The sequence below is a fragment of the Panthera tigris genome, chromosome B3, assembly GCF_018350195.1.
Source record: "Panthera tigris isolate Pti1 chromosome B3, P.tigris_Pti1_mat1.1, whole genome shotgun sequence".
Taxonomy (NCBI): domain Eukaryota; kingdom Metazoa; phylum Chordata; class Mammalia; order Carnivora; family Felidae; genus Panthera; species Panthera tigris.
Window position 1 is genome coordinate 136,232,612 of NC_056665.1, and position 17,094 is coordinate 136,249,705.

General features: G+C 39.3%; 1 protein-coding gene across 3 annotated transcripts in view; it reads left to right on the plus strand.

Moving 5' to 3' along the window:
• The window catches only part of PPP4R4 (protein phosphatase 4 regulatory subunit 4), a 105,340-nt gene that overhangs the window by 17,190 nt on the left and 71,056 nt on the right, over positions 1–17,094 (plus strand). The window lies entirely within an intron of this gene.

Below are 17,094 nucleotides of genomic sequence, written 5' to 3' on the forward strand. Positions count from 1 at the left end.
TTTTTCTTTTAATCCTTGTTGCTAAGAAACGGCGCAGCTTCTAGCCAGCTGTGTGACCTTGAGAACCTCATTTAGCTTCTATTCTCTTAGTGAAGTGAGGGAGATGTACTTACTAGTCATGCTGTTAAGACCCTTTCTTGTGCTGTGACTGTATACTTAATCTAGTGCTCACTGCAGTTACCAACTTCCCTCCATTTTTCTACTCCTTCAAAAATATGTAGTTTAAAAAAAGCTCAAGGTATACTAGTCAGCTCTGATTCTTTTGACTTGTATTTAGAAAATATATTAGAGTGTTCAATATGGCACGCTTAAATGTGTGCTTCTTTAAAATCCTTTTGTGCAGGTAGACGGTTATAAATTACACTGACTTGTTATTTCATCAGATCGTGATTTTGTGGTAAAAATCATTACATACTGTGCTTTAAAAAGTCCATTATGCTGCTTGTGTCTTGATGATTCCCACATACATACCTAGCATGTGGACCTAGTTTATGGACAACATATTAAAATGCTTTAGGTAAGCTCTATATCATTATTTACTCATATATATGAGTAAATTGGCTCACGTGTATCCATATTTACTCATTCAATTACGTGTGGTATAATTCTGTTTCCTTAGACAGTATTTTCTTTCCTTTATTTTTAATTTTTAAAAAATTAATTTATTTTGAGAGATACAGAGTTCGAGTGGGGAGGGGGAGGGAGGGGGGGAGTATCCCAAGTGGCCTCTGCGCTGTCAGGGTAGAGCCTGATTCAGGGCTCTAACTCACAAACCGTTGAGATTGTGATCTGAGCTGAAAACCCAGGAGTCGGATGCTTAACCCACTGAACCACCCAGGTGCCCCTACAATATTTTTCTTTTAAAATACCTAGAGGACTGGTAATTCATACATTTCTAGAAGGAATGATAGGAATGTCTACATTAATTCTTTAAGGGACAGCAGGGAGAAAATTGACTTTGTTTCTCTCTCTTAAAGGAGAAAATATATACATGAAATTAATTTAAATTAATAGTTATTGAGGAACTCATAAGAAATCCTGTAGGAGCAATAGTTTTGGTTTTGTTTTATTTATTTATTTTAATTTTATTTTTTATTTTTTAAAATTTACATCCAAATTAGTTAGCGTATAGTGCAACAATGATTTCAGGAGTAGATTCTGTAATGCCCCTTCCCCATTTAGCCCATCCCCCCTCCCACAACCCCTCCCGTAACCCTCCGTTTGTTCTCCATATTTATGAGTCGCTTCTTTTTTGTCCCCCTCCCTGTTTTTATATTATTTTTCTTTTCCTTCCCTTATGTTCATCTGTTTTGTCTCTTAAAGTCCTCATATGAGTGAAGTCATATGATATTTGTCTTTCTTTGACTAATTTCACTTAGCATAATACCCTCCGGTTCCATCCACGTAGTTGCAAATGGCAAGATTTCATTCTTTTTGATTGCCAAATAATACTCCATTGTATATATATACCACATCTTCTTTATCCATTCATCCATCGAGGGACGTTTGGGCTCTTTCCATACTTTGGCTATTGTTGAAAGTGCTGCTGTAAACATGGGGGTGCATGTGTCCCTTCAGAACAGCACATCTGTGTCCCGTGGATAAATGCCTAGTAGTGCAATTGCTGGGTCGTAGGGTAGTTCTATTTTTAGCTTTTTGAGGAACCTCCATACTGTTTTCCAGAGTGGCCGCACCAGCTTGCATTCCCACCAACAATGCAAAAGAGATCCTCTTTCTCCACTTCCTTGCCAATATCTGTTGTTGCCTGAGTTGTTAATGTGAGCCATTCTGACGGGGTAAGGTGGTATCTCGTTGTGGTTTTGATTTGTATTTCCCTGATGATGAGTGATGTTGCGCATTTTTTCAAGTGTCAGTTGGCCATCTGGATGTCTTCTTTGGAGAAGTGTCTATTCATGTCTTTTGCCCACTTTACTGGATTATTTGTTTTTTGGATGTTGAGTTTGATAAGTTCTTTGTAGGTTTTGGGTACTAACCCTTTATCTGATATGTCATTTGCAAATATCTTCTCCTATTCTGCTGTCGGTTGCTTTTTAGTTTTGCTGATTGTTTCCTTCGCTGTGCAGAAGCTTTTTATTTTGATGAGGTCCCAGTAGTTCATTTTTGCTTTTGTTTCCCTTGCCTCCAGAGACGTGTTGAGTAAGAAGTTGCTGTGGCCAAGATCAAAGAGGTTTTTGCCTGCTTTCTCCTCAAGGATTTTGATGGCTTCCTGTCTTACATTGAGGTCTTTCATCCATTTTGAGTTTATTTTTGTGTCTGGGGTAAGAAAGTGGTCCAGGTTCATTCTTCTGCATGTCGCTGTCCAGTTTTCCCAGCACCACTTGCTGAAGAGACTGTCTTTATTCCATTGGATATTCTTTCCTGCTTTGTCAAAGATTAGTTGGTCATATGTTTGTGGCTCCATTTCTGGGTTCTCTATTCTGTTCCATTGATCTGAGTGTCTGTTCTTGTGCCAGTACCATACTGTCTTGATGGTTACAGCTTTGTAGTATAGCTTGAAGTCTGGGATTGTGATGCCTCCTGCTTTGGTTTTCTTTTTCAAGATTGCTTTGGCTATTCGGGTTCCATACAAATTTTCTTTTCTGGGTTCTTTTCTGGTTCCATACAAATTTTAGGATTATTTGTTCTAGCTCTGTGAAGAATGCTGGTGTTATTTTGATAGGGATTGCATTGAATATGTAGATTGCTTTGGGTAGTATTGACATTTTAGCATCCTTTCTTGGTAAAAACCCTCAAGAAAGTAGGGATAGGAGGAGCATACCTTGAGATCATAAAAGCCATATATGAACGACCCAACTCTAATATCATCTTCAACGGGGAAAAACTGACAGCTTTCCCCCTAAGGTCAGGAACAAGACAGGGATGTCCACTCTCGCCACTGTTAATTCAACATAGTATTGGAAGTCTTAGCCTCTGCAGTCAGACAGCACAAAGAAATAAAAGGCATCCAAATCGGCCAGGAGGAGGTCAAACTTTCACTCTTTGCAGATGACATGATGCTCTATATGGGAAACCCAAAAGATTCCACCAAAAAACTGCTAGAATTGTTGTTTTATTTAAATTAGATTCTTGCTTTATAGAGATACTGTCCTGACCCTGACAGTGATACCTGGTTGACTTGAACGTCTTCCATAGTCTTTATAGATGTTGCTTTCTTGATTGTCACAGTGTGAGGAGGTGAATTATGTTTCCACAGATTTGGAAATTATCTCCTGGGGGTGATCACTGCTTTCTTTAGGCCCTCTTCACTCCAACATACTCCATTCAGTCCTATCATTAGCATTAGAGAAAAGGCACCATTTCAGGCAGCTTTTGCATATTGATTTTGGGTGGACTGAGGAGCTTTTAAATTTTATAACTGACTTGTTTGTGTTACATTTCCTCCAATTTGGTGCCTCATTTGCTGTAATATGAGCCAACAGGAACCCCTGTATATTGTTAGGGACTCTCTTTCCAGGTCATATTATCCACCCCTAGATTTCCGTGATCCTCTCCATGACGTAATTTCCAAATCTGTGGCTGTAGCCTTGGGCTTTTCATGTGAACTATAGGCCAGGTCTCTTTGCTGAGTGTGTCCACTAGGATGTCTCTTCCAGAATGGCCTGCTGGCTTTTCAAACTCAGCATGCCCCAAGCTGAATTCATCACCTTTTATCTGAATGTGCCTTCTCTTGTTACTGGAGTCTGACCATCCTTTTAAATCATACTGGAGGGAAACCTGGGAATGATTTTGTACTCTTCCTCAGCAATTGGTTTTGTCTCAAGTCCTGTTGATCTTATTTCTGCAAGAAGCCATTTCTTCTTTTTCCACTCTAATTTAGCTAGACAGAATCAGAGTGCTTGGTTTTTATTGTTTTCTTTCTACTTCCAGAGCACAGTGACTGGCAAATCGTAAGTGTTCAGTACATCTTTATAAATAAACGATTGAATGAATCCCATCTAGCAGGGAACCTTTGAATATACTGTTCCCTCTACTCTCCCTTTTACCTATTTCTACCCATTTTTGGGGTCTCAGCTCTTCAGGGAAGCTCCCCCTTGGCCTCTAAGTTAAGTGATGTTCTCAGTAGTACTCTGTACTGTTCCTTCATAGATCTTGACACAGTTGAGGTGATTGACTTGATTGTTATTTACTACTTGTCTTCTCTGACTGCGAAGCTCTAATAAGGCAAGGGCCGTGTCTCCTGTACCCACCATATGCCTGTCAGGGCTTTGTTCACTGTCCAGTGTATAATAAGCACTTAGCGTTCGCTGTCTGTGGCGAGGCAGAAAGTGTCATTGGGTGATGTTGGAAAATCCGGAACCGGCAGGTCCTGATTATAAGTACTTCCTGAATTATTGAGCATATCAGTCCTCCTGTGTTCTATAGGTTAAGGAATCAGGTCTCTTCCCCTTCCTGTGATGGCTGCTTATCATCTTTTCTTCCTGTAGGTGCCAGGGATTTGGCCTGCTTTTGTCTCGTTTTACTATTCTGTTTTCCCTCTCGGGTTTCTTGCTTACTGGGTTGGCAGCTATATAAACCAGCTGGTTCTCCGCTATCCCTTCTCCCCTGCTCTGTCCTGTTATGTTTATATATTCCTTAAAAGTATTTTTAAAAAGATTTTTACTACTCTGTTAATGGAGAAGTAGAAAGACCGATTAAAAAATAATTAGTGAGATTACATTGTTCCCAGAAGTCGTTCAAGTTTGTATAGTTATTCCTGAACTCCTATTTTGCATACCTTTCAACGCATCTGCTATAGCTTATTTATTTAGGGCAGACCTTTGTAATCTGTCCTCTGTGGAGCAATCATTTTCTACTGTTTTTTTTTTTTTTTAACATGACCCATAGTAAGAAATACATTTTAAATTTGTGACCTGGCATGTATACACGTTTTTGTGTGTGTATGTATTAATATATACACATATGTGTGTGCGTGTGTGTGTGTGTGTGTGTGTGTGTGTATATATATATATAAAACTGAACCTAAATTTTAATAATATTTATGTATAATAAAATAAAAACATATCAAAGTTAATGTCATATATAGTCTCGATCTAGTTAATAATTGCCCCTTAATAAGTTCTTTCCCCACCAGGACAAGTAAGGATAATGCTCATCTTGTAAACTGCGTGAGATCGGATGTGGGGTGTGAGGGAGAAGGGGAAGTGAATGTAATCCCAAGATGCATACCTGGGGAGTCAGACGGCTGTTTGTCCCTCTGTTGGTAGACCAAGGGGAAGGGAACTCTGTTGATACATGAAGCTGGAGAGCCACTCAAAAGGAAGTACTCTCTGTAGAACTGGTAGGACTTGGTTCAATCAAGAGAGGAGTTTGTCTCTTCTTCGCACTGAACACGCACCTTCTGCAGGCTCTGTTGATGTGACATTGTGATAGTAAAAGAGAGTGGAAATTGTCAGTTAAAGAATTTATTGTAACATGAGTATTGCTCGGTAAATCACGTGACTTTTTCTCTTGCAGCATTATCAACTTGGAGACATTTTTAGGCTGACGGGTTAGCCCCTTCTTATGATGTGACATTATCCTGGGTCTAGCAGCCATAGGTTAGGTTTGGGCTTAGAAGTCATAGGTTGGAATCCGACCTGGCTCTAATCTTCAGTAGTTGGTTGACTTTGGGTAGGTTGCTTCCCATCCGCGGCCACTCCCTCCCCCCCCACCCCACCCCCCCCCCCCCGGCCTCAGTTTTCCTCATTTGTAAAGTAAGGATAGAAATATATTGCTCCTACATCGTGAAGATTATTGTGATTATGTGAAGTGTCTTGCCTGGCACATAGTAGATCCTTAAAAGTTAATTTTACTTTTACTCTTTGTCTGGTGCTATTAAAAAATACAATATGTTTCTATGATTCTAAGCATAATGTCTAAGCAAGGTTGAATGGTTCCCTAACTATATAAACCTTTTAGATTGATACTTTGAAGGTATAACATTATTAAGGATTCAATTTTATGGTGCTAACATATGAAAATATGCCACATTTGGAAGATTACTGATATTGTGGGCTGGTATTGTGCATCTTCTGCTTTAGATTCCTGAGTCATCTTTGTCTTAAAAGAAGGTTTTGTCTTTCTTGGAAGTTTAATTCCCTGAGCTCATCATTTAATTTATTTTGCTGTATTCCTTGAAACAAATCGTTAAATGATTTACTTTGGGTAAAGAAAGAATTAAATGTCAACTACGTGAGGTTTACTTTTCATTGCAAACTCAAAACAAGGCCTGTAAGGCATCTGCTTCTTTGTTATAAATTCAAACACATTATCGACAGCTTCTGTGTTATATTTTTGAGTTTGAAATGAGAGCTGCTAGGATTAGGATCACAGACTGTGTATATACAAATCATTTAAGATCCTACACGAAGTTTAACAGTAGCGAAGCTAGAGTTCTCCGATTAATTTCCTCTAGTAGTGACTGATCGTGTTATGTCATCAGTTTTTGGATAGCTTCCCTTCCTTCCCCTCTCCCTTTCTCCAGTGGTTTAGGATCAAATACACAGTGAGGGTTGGCCAGCTAGGAAAAGAGATAGGAGTTTTTGCTATATTGTCAGAATGCTTAGTGTGTGCATCTGTCTTCCTCATTAGATTTGAGCTCTTAGAAGGTTGAGGCAAGGTGGTATTGTCAGTCTCCGGATCTCTGGCTCTATTCTTTGTGGAAGGGTATGGGTTTCTTTTTCTTTCTTTCTTTTTCTTTTTTTAAACGCTTATTCATTTTTGAGAGCCAGAGACAGAGTGTAAGCAGCGGAGGGACAGAGAGAGAGGGAGACACAGAATCCGAAGCAGGCTCCAGGCTCTGAGCTGTTAGCGCAGAGCCCGATGCAGGGCTCAAACCCACGAACCGTGATATCATGACCCGAGTTGAAGTCAGACACCTAACTGACTGAGCCACCCAGGTGCCCCAGGGCATGCGTTTCTTAAACTAGCACAGATAGTATTATTTTTGGAGACCCAAGATAATGTTCGTTAAAGTGGTTTGGGCAATACAATATATTAAGAATTTCTGGTCCTTTTTTTTTTTTTTTTCTATAATGGTGAGGAAATACATTTTTTTCAAACTTTATTTTCTCCTATATAACATAAAATCTGTGGGAGATAAGCTTAGGAAACCCCTGGGTTTACACCAGTGGGTTGATAAGGCATAAAGAAATATAAAGTCATAAAATGCTCACACCTGAGTGTAGGTAAACCAGATTGGCACTCCAATAATAGGGGGTGCAAAGGCACCCCGTGAATAGGGACGTGCAAAGGTGCCAGGATTAGGGAGGTACAATGGCACCCCAAAATAGAGGGGTTGCAGAGCCCCTAAAATAGGGAGAGGCAAAGGCCTAAAATAGAAATGGCACAAAGGTGCCCAATACATAGGTATATGAAATAAACAAGATTAGATATTCAAGATGGAGTTACCCCCAATTTAGTACTAAAGCAGAAAAGCTGCTTTCACAGGAGAATAGGGCCAGGTTAGGTAAATTGGTGAATTGGAGTATGGACCACTGTGCTGCAGGCAAAGCAGCCCAGAGTGGAGATGGTAAATGAAAGAAAAGTTGCCATATCAACCCTGAGGTTACTCCTCATATCTGTCTCATCCTCTAGGCTAGCTAAGATAAACAGAAGTGCTGCCTCATGTCTGCTCTTTTTTTTTTATTTTAATTTTTATTTTTTAAAATTTACATCCAAATTAGTTAGCATATAGTGCAACAGTGATTTCAGGAGTAGATTCCTTAGTGCCCTTTACCCATTTAGCCCATCCCCCCCCTCCCACAACCCCTCCCATAACCCTCAATTTGTTTTCCATATTTATGAGTCTCTTCTGTTGTGTCCCCCTCCCTGTTTTTATATTATACTTATCTTTCTCTGATTGACCTTACCCTTCAGTTCCATCCATGTAGTTGCAAATGGCAAGATTTCATTCTTTTTGATTGCCAAGTAATACTCCATTGTGTGTGTGTGTATGTATATGTGTGTATATATATATACACACATATACATACACACACACACACCACACTTTCTTTATCCATTCATCCATCGGTGGACATTTGGGCTCTTCCCATACTTTGGCTATTGTTGATAGTGCTGCTGTAAACATGGGGGTGCCTGTGTCCCTTCGAAACAGCACACCTGTATCCCGTGGATAAATGCCTAGTAGTGCAATTGCTGGGTCGTAGGGTAGTTCTATTTTTAGTTTTTTGAGGAATCTCCATACTGTTTTCCAGAGTGGCTGCACCAGCTTGCATTGCCATGGTCCTTTTTTTGATTTCCCACAAATGATCACTCTGTTTCCCTCCAGCATCATCGAGGGTCAGCTTTTTTTGAAATCATATGTTTTAAAAAGCATTACACAACCTAGTTATACAGTTTCTCTAGTAATTCTCCACAGCTTAGGGGCAGGGATGGGACGGAGAACACGGATGGATGAGTTTGGTATTGGCTGGAGGCACAGGTTGGAAGAGAGAGGCCGTGTCGTGCGTGGGTTTTGGAGTTGTACAGTCTGGGTAACTCTGTGCGGTAATCTTTCTAAATCCTACTGACCTCATCTATAAAATGGAGCTAATAAAAGTACCTAATCGACCTCATGAGATTGCGAGAGTTAAATAATACGACTGCGGGTGAGGAGCTCATTGACCATAATATGGGGCAGGCAGAGTATTAGATACTATGTTTGTTGTTGTTGCTGCCAGGGAGGAGGAGGAGAATTGAAGAAGGAGGTGATTGGTGAGAGTGTACGTAGTTGGAGTAACAGCCAGGCAGGTTCAGGCTGGGGAGAAAGAAAGAGACACTAGGAGAAATATTAGAAACTGGAGAATTAGAAGGAATTGATGAGTTAGAAGTGGGATGAGGGTGAAAAATGGATTTAGCAATAGAGAAATAGAAAAGTGAGAGTGTATGGGCAGCAAGTGAGATCCCAGGGTTTGAGACTCTCTTAGAGATGAGCATTTCTAGGTAAGGGTGTAAGATCCAGCCTGTGACCATGGCTGCTGATGTGAAGTGGAGACAAATTCAGTTTAAATGAACAAATATTTATGGAGATTTTCCTGCGTGCTAGATATTGTGCTAAGAATTGGAGAACGTAAAATTTGGGCGGAACCTCATTGGATTAGAGGGGGTCAAGAACTGGCTGTTTGCTATTCCCCTGAATGCTGAGGTTACCCATGACAATGGCATGGTGACCATTGGTGACCAGGAAGACTGAAACCATTACACCAAAAAATGCTTGAGTGGATTGGCTTGTTTTTCATTGGTTGAAGATGGGACTATAAATGGCTCTTTATAATAGGCGCATCTCCCAGTGGGACTACGATAATTAGTAACATTAATTTAGAATTTAGAAGATAGCTGTCCTAAATTCATTTATTTAACTAGTCTTTTTTTTTCCTTCCTCTTTCCTTTTTAGCCACTAGTGTATATATTAGATGATTAACCCAGTTCTTTTTAGTTTTAGGGGAATGGTTTGCTGAGTGGGCTTGTGTCCTCTTTGTTTCGGAGTGAGTATTCTAGAAAGGGAACATGTGCCAAAGAATAGCACAACTGGGGCAAGGAGGAACAGCTCATTTTGTAGCCAGGATGATGGTTCCTTGTGCCTTTCAGTTGAAAGTTGTAGGTTTTGAAGTCTAGGAATCTTACTTTGTAAAAAAAAAAAAAAAAAAATTATAACATCGATGAAACATTTATTTTAAAATTACATATCCTATATCAATAAACCGAATTTTATGCTGGTGACTTAGATCTGATTGTCTTTGGGCTCGTTCCAATCAGTGAGGCTCGCATAGATCCACGCATATGTGGTTTATTCATCCGGTGACCAAAGTCAGCAGGGGACGGTGGCAGGTGCACAGCACCCAAGACATTTCCCGGCATGCAAGCTCAGTATCTCACTTTAGTATCTGGCCAAGTCTACTCTTGGCTGCGTCTCCTGTGTCTGATCCACATCCCCGTCCCACACTTCTCCGCGTGCTTGTCTCTAATGCGCATTTGAGTAGACTACATGTTACTCCACGGCGGCTAACTGTGGCCGCCACGTCACTTGGAACACTCCTGTGAAGAGGAGCCCTGGTGCCAGGACTGACAGCGGTGAACAAATTACTCCACATCAGGTGGGCCTTCTGCTTCCTTTGGGCAGACGGCGGCTGTGCCCTTGGTTTATTTCGCCCAGCGAGTCTAAAAAACGTGAAGGATTTTGCAGTGTCCTCTCTTTATCGTTATTATTTTTTTGAATTTTTAATTCTTTCTCTATCATGGTAGCTCTCCTGGTATTGTCTCCAGAGCAGCAGCAGCAGCATCACCTGGGAACTTGTTAGAAATCAGGTTCTCAGGCCTCACCAGGATCTACTGAGTCCTCATCCCTGAACGGTAGGGCCTAGTTTTAACAGGTGCCCCAGGGGGATTCTGGTACACGGCAAAGTTTGGGAACCACTGCTCTAGCATATTGTGGTTACCAACCCGTACACACTTCCTCGAGGTGTTTGACTTAATATATTCCTGCTGAGCTCACTGTATAAATTGGAGACATGAAATCGCCAGTGTTGGAAGTCAGTAATATCTAATGTTGGCAACCTCGTATGGTTCAGCTAATAGTTACCTTGTGTAAAGTAGGGTTTCTTACACATTTTTCTCCTTGAGCGGGAGACGGGGCAGACATAAGTTATCTGTAGAAATTAAATTTAGATTTTATGTGTGTTAGAGATGATGGTGCTTACAATGGGGGGTCACTTTCTTTGTATGTTTTCTCACGTCCTATTTACGGTAAGCAGTGTTACCTGTAGGCTGTTAATTTGGTTTTCTAATACCTCACTGCTCTCAAGATGTAATGGCAATCTGATTTTATTTCTGAGTAACTTGGTGATGTTGCCAAAGGATTTTCTTTTGCTTTAAAGTCCGGTACATCTCAGTGTTGGTGATGCTAGATTGATTTTCTCAGGTAAATGGTGTGCTCTTTTGAATCTTTTTTTTGTTTAAAAGAAGTTTTATAATTTTTTCTTTTTGAAACACATCCCTTACTTTGGATTTTTTCTTTGGGGACTCCTATTAAAAGTAGGAGTTGGGTCTTCTTTGCCTACCTTTTATATCGCTTTCTCTCAAATCTTTTTCATCTTCTTGTACTTAAAAATTTTTCTTCTTACTACCTTGTATTTTTCTGAGGGCATTATCTAATGTATTCATTCACCCTTGTGTTCTTTCTAGTTTAGTGTTTTTTGAAATATTTTCTTTCATTTCTTTCCTGAGTTCTGTCACCCGATTTTGAGTTTTCATAATGATGAATGACATGTTTTTTTTCCCCCATACCTTACACGTTTTCTTTCTTTCTTTTTTTCTTTTTTGCTTGCGGAGAAATAGTAGTTTATAGTTAGCTGTTTGTGGGCATGTCTGTCTTTCACTGTCTTTTTTTTTAATGTTTGTTTATTTTTCAGAGTTGAGGGGAGAGGGGCAGAGAGAGAGGGAGACAGGATCCCAAGCGGGCTCTGCGCTGACAGCAGAGAGACTGATGCGGGGTTCAAGCTCACAGACCTCGAGATCATGACCTGAGCTGAAATCAAGAGTTGGATGCTTAAGCCGCTGAACTACCCAGGCACCCCTTAGGGTAGTTTTTCTGATTTCAGGATTCTAGAACTCCCTCATATATTTCTAGCTTGTGTTCAAAATAGGATGCCTTACTTTCTGAGGTTTCTGGGCTCCATGTCTCTACATTTATTTGGACCTTGTCTTCTCTTTGTGATCTGTTGAGTTCAGATTCTATTTCCTAGAATTTTTCTTCAGTGTGGGCCTTTGTTCTAGATGTTTTGAGAACTCATAAGGATAAGACTGGGTGAGCTCTTTCAGGTATTATTATGGACACATTGAGCTCATTAGGTACTGGCTATTCAAAATCGTTCATAATTTTAGCTGCTGTCCATATGTGCATGTGTCTTGGGTTTATGTGGGAAATCTTATCACTTGGTTATGTTGTTGTGCATGAGTTTTTTTATTTTACTCTCCTCGTTGCTCTGTTTTTATGGTGAATTCAGGAAAATTTTAAAAACTATGTGTCTACTGCTGCCGTCTTCCTAGGCGGCCTTCTATCAGTCTTTTTGTATTTATATCCTTCATTTTGTACAGATTTAATGAAGTATTATTAGCATGCAAAGAACTGCACATATTTAAAATGCAATCTGATGAGTTTTGTCATAGGTATGTGCCCATGAAATCTTCACCTGATCAAGATAATAAAACTGTCCGTCACCCTTGAAACTTTTCTCACGCCCCTTGGTAATCCCAACTTCATTTTTTCCCCCATTGTCCGAGCAATGGCTGATCTGCTTTCTGTCCCTATAGTTTAATGTGCAATCCCTGTAATTTTACATGAACGGAATCATACAGTAGCATGTGTTGTTTTTAACACGGCTTCGTTCATCCAGCATAATTGTTTTGAAATTCATCCATGTTGTGTGTATCAATAGTTCATTCCTTTTTGTTGCTAATGGTATTCTGCTGTATAGATATGTTAGAATTTGGTTATCTGCCTGCCCTTTTAGTGAGCATTTGGGTCGTTTCATTCAGTTTTTGTCTATTACAAATAAAGCCGTGAGAAGTATTCGTGTTCCGGTGTTTCTGTGAATACATGCGTTTGTTTCTCTTGAGTGTAAATACCTAAGAGTGGAAAATCTAGGTTGTTTGGTAGGCGTACGTGTAAGCTTTTAAGAGATTGTCAAACTTTCCCAAAGTAGTTGTACCGTTTCCCATTTCCATTGGTAGTAGGTGAGAGTTCTTACTCTTGCCAACGTTTGGTACGTTCAGTCTTTATAAATGTAGTCATTCTGGTGGATGTGCAGTGGTATCTTTTGTGGTTGTAATTTGAATTTACCTAGTGATTGGTTTTGTTGAGCACCTTTTTGATGTGATTGTTTGCCATTTGTAGAGTTTCTTTGGTGAAGTTTTGAAACCTTTTGTCTGTTTTTTATTGGATGTTCTTTTTGTTTTGTTTTGGATGTTCTTACTATTATTTAGTTTGAGTGCTTTGTATATTCTAGGTAGAAGTTGTGGTTGGAGATCCATCTTGCAGATATTTTATGCCAGTCTGTGGCTTGCCTTTTTGTTTTTGTGACAGTGCCTTTGAAAAGCAAATGTTGTTAATTTTGATGAAGTTCTTTTTATTTTTTTCTTTTATAATTTATGTCTTTTGTGTCCTATTTAGGAAGTATTTGTCAAACCCAAGGTCACTAAGATTTTCTGCTAAGTTTTCCTTTAGAAGTTTTATAGTATTGGCTCTTTTTTTTTAAATGTTTGTTTATTTTTGACAGAGAGAGAGAGAGAGAGAGAGAGACAGAGCACGAGTGGGGGAGGGGCAGAGAGAGAGAGAGAGATACAGAATCCGAAGCAGGCTCCAGGCTCCAAGCTATCAGCACAGAGCCTGACGCGGGGCTGGAACTCACAGACCGCGAGATCGTGACCTGAGCCGAAGTCGGACGCTCAACCCACTGAGCCACCCAGGCGCCCCAGTGTTGGCTCTCACATTCAAGCCTGTAATCCACGTTGAGTTACTTTTTTATATATTGCTTCAGGTTGGGGAGAGTTTCATTATGCTGTACATATGGTTATCCATTTGTGACAACATCATTTGTTGAAAAGATGATCAGTTTCCTCATTGAATCATTTTGTCACCTTTGTCAAAAATCAATCACTTATTTCAATTTGGGTCTATTTCCTGGACACTCTCTTCTTTTTCATCGATCTACATAACTATCTTTATGCCAGTGCCATAGTATCTTGTTTATTGTCGCTTTATAATAAGTTGTGAAATAAGATAGTATTAGCTCTGCTACAACCTTGTTTGTATTCAAATTTGCTTTGATTATTTCAGATCCTTTGCATCTCCATATAAATTTTTTATTTTTGCTGTAGACGATCATGTTGTCTGTGAACAAAGCCAATTTGACTTTTTTCTTTGCGATCCATAAGCCTTTAATTTCTTTTTACTGCTTATTGCCCTGGCTCAACACAAACCTCCAACACAATGTTGAATAAACGTGGTAATGTGAACATCTTTCTCTTGTTCCCGATTAGGGAGAAAGCATTCATTCTTCCATTAAGTATGATGTAAGCTGTAAGTTTTTCATAGATGCCCTTTATCTGAAGGGCATTCTTTCTTTCATAGGATTTTTTGGTTTGCTGATAGTTTTAAATCACTAATGAATGCTAGATTTGTCAGATTTCTACATCTTTTGAGATGCTCATGTATTTAAAGAATTCTGTCGTATCGATTGATTTTTTAAAATAGAACTTTTTATTTTGAGATAATTGCAGGTTTATATACTGTAGTAAGAAATAATACAGTGATCCCCACATACCCTTTACCTGGTTTCCCCCATAGGAACATCTTGGAAAACTATAGTACAATATCACACCCGGGATATTGATATTGATATGATCAAGATAGGTAAGATTTCTATCACTGTATAGTTATGTTCATTTCTCTCCTACCCTATACCCATCTTTAACAAACCCTGGAAACCACTAATCTGGTTCTCCATTTGTATAATTTTTGTCTTTTCAAGAATTCAAGTTACTTTGCCTTTCCATATAAATTTTAGAAATATCTTGTCTACGTCTCCCAAAAATCTTGTTTAGATTTTTGATATAAATTGTGTTAAACTCATACTTTTGTTTTTCATTTTCCAAATGTAATGTATTTATAATTTCAGTGTTCATGTGTTGAATTTGGTCAAATGTTTTTTCTGCATTGATTGATATGATCATGCGTATTGTTCTTCTTTAACCCATTAATATAATAGATTACACCGATTTTGGATAATGAACCAGCCTCGCATCCCTGGAGTAAAACCCATTTGATCATGGTTTATAATTTCTCCTTTTGCATGTTACTGTATTTTGTTTGCTAATATTTTGTTAGGAATTTTTGAATCTGAGGGGCACCTGGGTGGCTCAGTCAGTGAAGTGTCCAACTCTTTTTTTTTTTTAAGTATAATTTATTGTCAAGTTAGCTAACATACAGTGTATACAGTGTGCTCTTGTCTTTGGGAGTAGAGTCCCATGATTCATCGCTCACATAGAACAATCTAGTGCTCATCCCAACAAGTGCCCTCCTCAATGCTCATCACCCATTTTACCCTCTTCATGTCACCCCCCCGCCACCAACCCTCAGTTTATTCTCTGTATTTAAGAGTCTCTTATGGTTTGCCTCCCTCTCTGTTTGAAACTATTTTTTCCCCTTCCCTTCCCCCATGGTCTTCTGTTAAGTTTCTTGAATTCCACATGTGAATGAAAACATATGATATCTGTCTTTCTCTGACTTCTTTCACTTAGCATAATATCCTTCGGTTCCATCCACTTTGTTGCAAAGGGCAGGATTTCATTCTTTCTCATTGCCAAGTAGGATTCCTTTATATATATAAACCACATCTTCTTTATCCATTCATCAGTTGATGGACATTTGAGCTCTTTCCATAATTTGGCGATTGTTGATAGTAAGCATCCAACTTTGATGTCGGCTCTGGTCATGATCTCACTGCCCGTGAGATCAAGCCCTGCATCGGGCTATGTGCTGACCATGGAGTATGCTTGGGATTCTCTCTTCCCTCTCTTTCTGCCCTTCCCTCACTCATGCGCTATCGCTCTCTCTCTCTCTCTCTGTCTCTCTCTCTCAAAATAAATAAATAAACTTAAAAAAGTTTTTGCATCTGAAAAAAAAGTTAACAAAAATTAAAAAAACAAAAAAAAAACCCAACAGAGATTTAGTCTCTCATGGGTTTGGAGGCCAGAAGTCTGAAATCAGTATCACCAAGTTGAAATGTGGGTGTCAGTGGGGCTTTAAGGAGAATCTGTTGTTTGCCTCTTCCGGCTTCTGGGGGTTGTTGGTATCCCCTGACTTGTGGTGGCATTGTTCCCGTCTCTGCTCTGTGATCAGATTTCTTTCTCCCGTTCTGTCTTCTCTGAGTGTGTCTTTTAAGGGCAATTGTTATTGGGGTTATGGCCTAGTTGGATCATCCAGGATGGTCTCTTGGTCTCAAGATCCTTTTTCAAATGAAGATAACATTCACAGGTTCCAGGGTTAGGCTGCAGACATGTCTTATGGAAGGCCATCACTTGACCCACTAGAAGTACAGATGATCCTTGAACAACACGAGTTTGAACTGCACAGGCCCGCTTATATGCAAAATTTTTTCAGTACATACCTTACAGTACTGTGAATGTATTTATCTCTTCCTTATGAGTTTATGAAGAATATTTTATTTTCTCTAGCTTACTTTATTATAAGATTATAGTATATAATATATATACAAAATATATGTTTATCAACTATTTATGTTATTGGTAAGGCTTCCAGTCAATAGTAGTTCTGTTTTGGGGGAGTCAAAGTTATATGCCGATTTTTGACTGTGTTGGGGGAGGGCACTCCTAGCCCTCATGTTGTTCAAGGGGCACCCGTAGTATATGCAACTTTAATTTCTCTTTTTTGATCTTCTCATCTTGGCCTACGTCCCCCATTTCACTCGCTACTCGTTTCCTTTTCGGTTTTTTGTCTTTTAAAGCATGCACTTCGAGAGCGTCAAGGATAGTGAGAGGATTGTGCTGACCTATATTTCACTCCCATATTGCTGCAGGGGGATAGCTATTCTTCACAGTGGGGCAGCTCCGGGTAGAATCAGAATATGCTTCTTCTTAACAGAACTTATTAAACTTGGCAGCCCGTAAATGTAATACTGTAAGAAGTCCTTTAAGAAACCATGTTGAGGTCTTACAGAGAATCAAAAAAGTTCCGTTTGAAGAGATAAGTAAAAATCATTTCATTTAAGATGAATATCATGGCATCAGCAATTAATTAACACGTCAGGTGGTATCGGGTAAGAAAAAGGAGCATTTCCATATGAGGTGATGCCACTTTTACTAGGTATCTTTTTAATGCACATTTCAGGTACATGCACATGTTGCTTAGCTAATGCTTTGACAACAAAGACTTTTCTGCACGGAAATCGTTTTTCAGAAGAATCTGAACACCCTTAACAAGCTAGTTAGGCCCGTAGAGTGTCACTGAGATTATTCTGGGACAGGCTTAGTGACCTAATGAATGTTATATCTAAAAGGTACTGTATAAATACA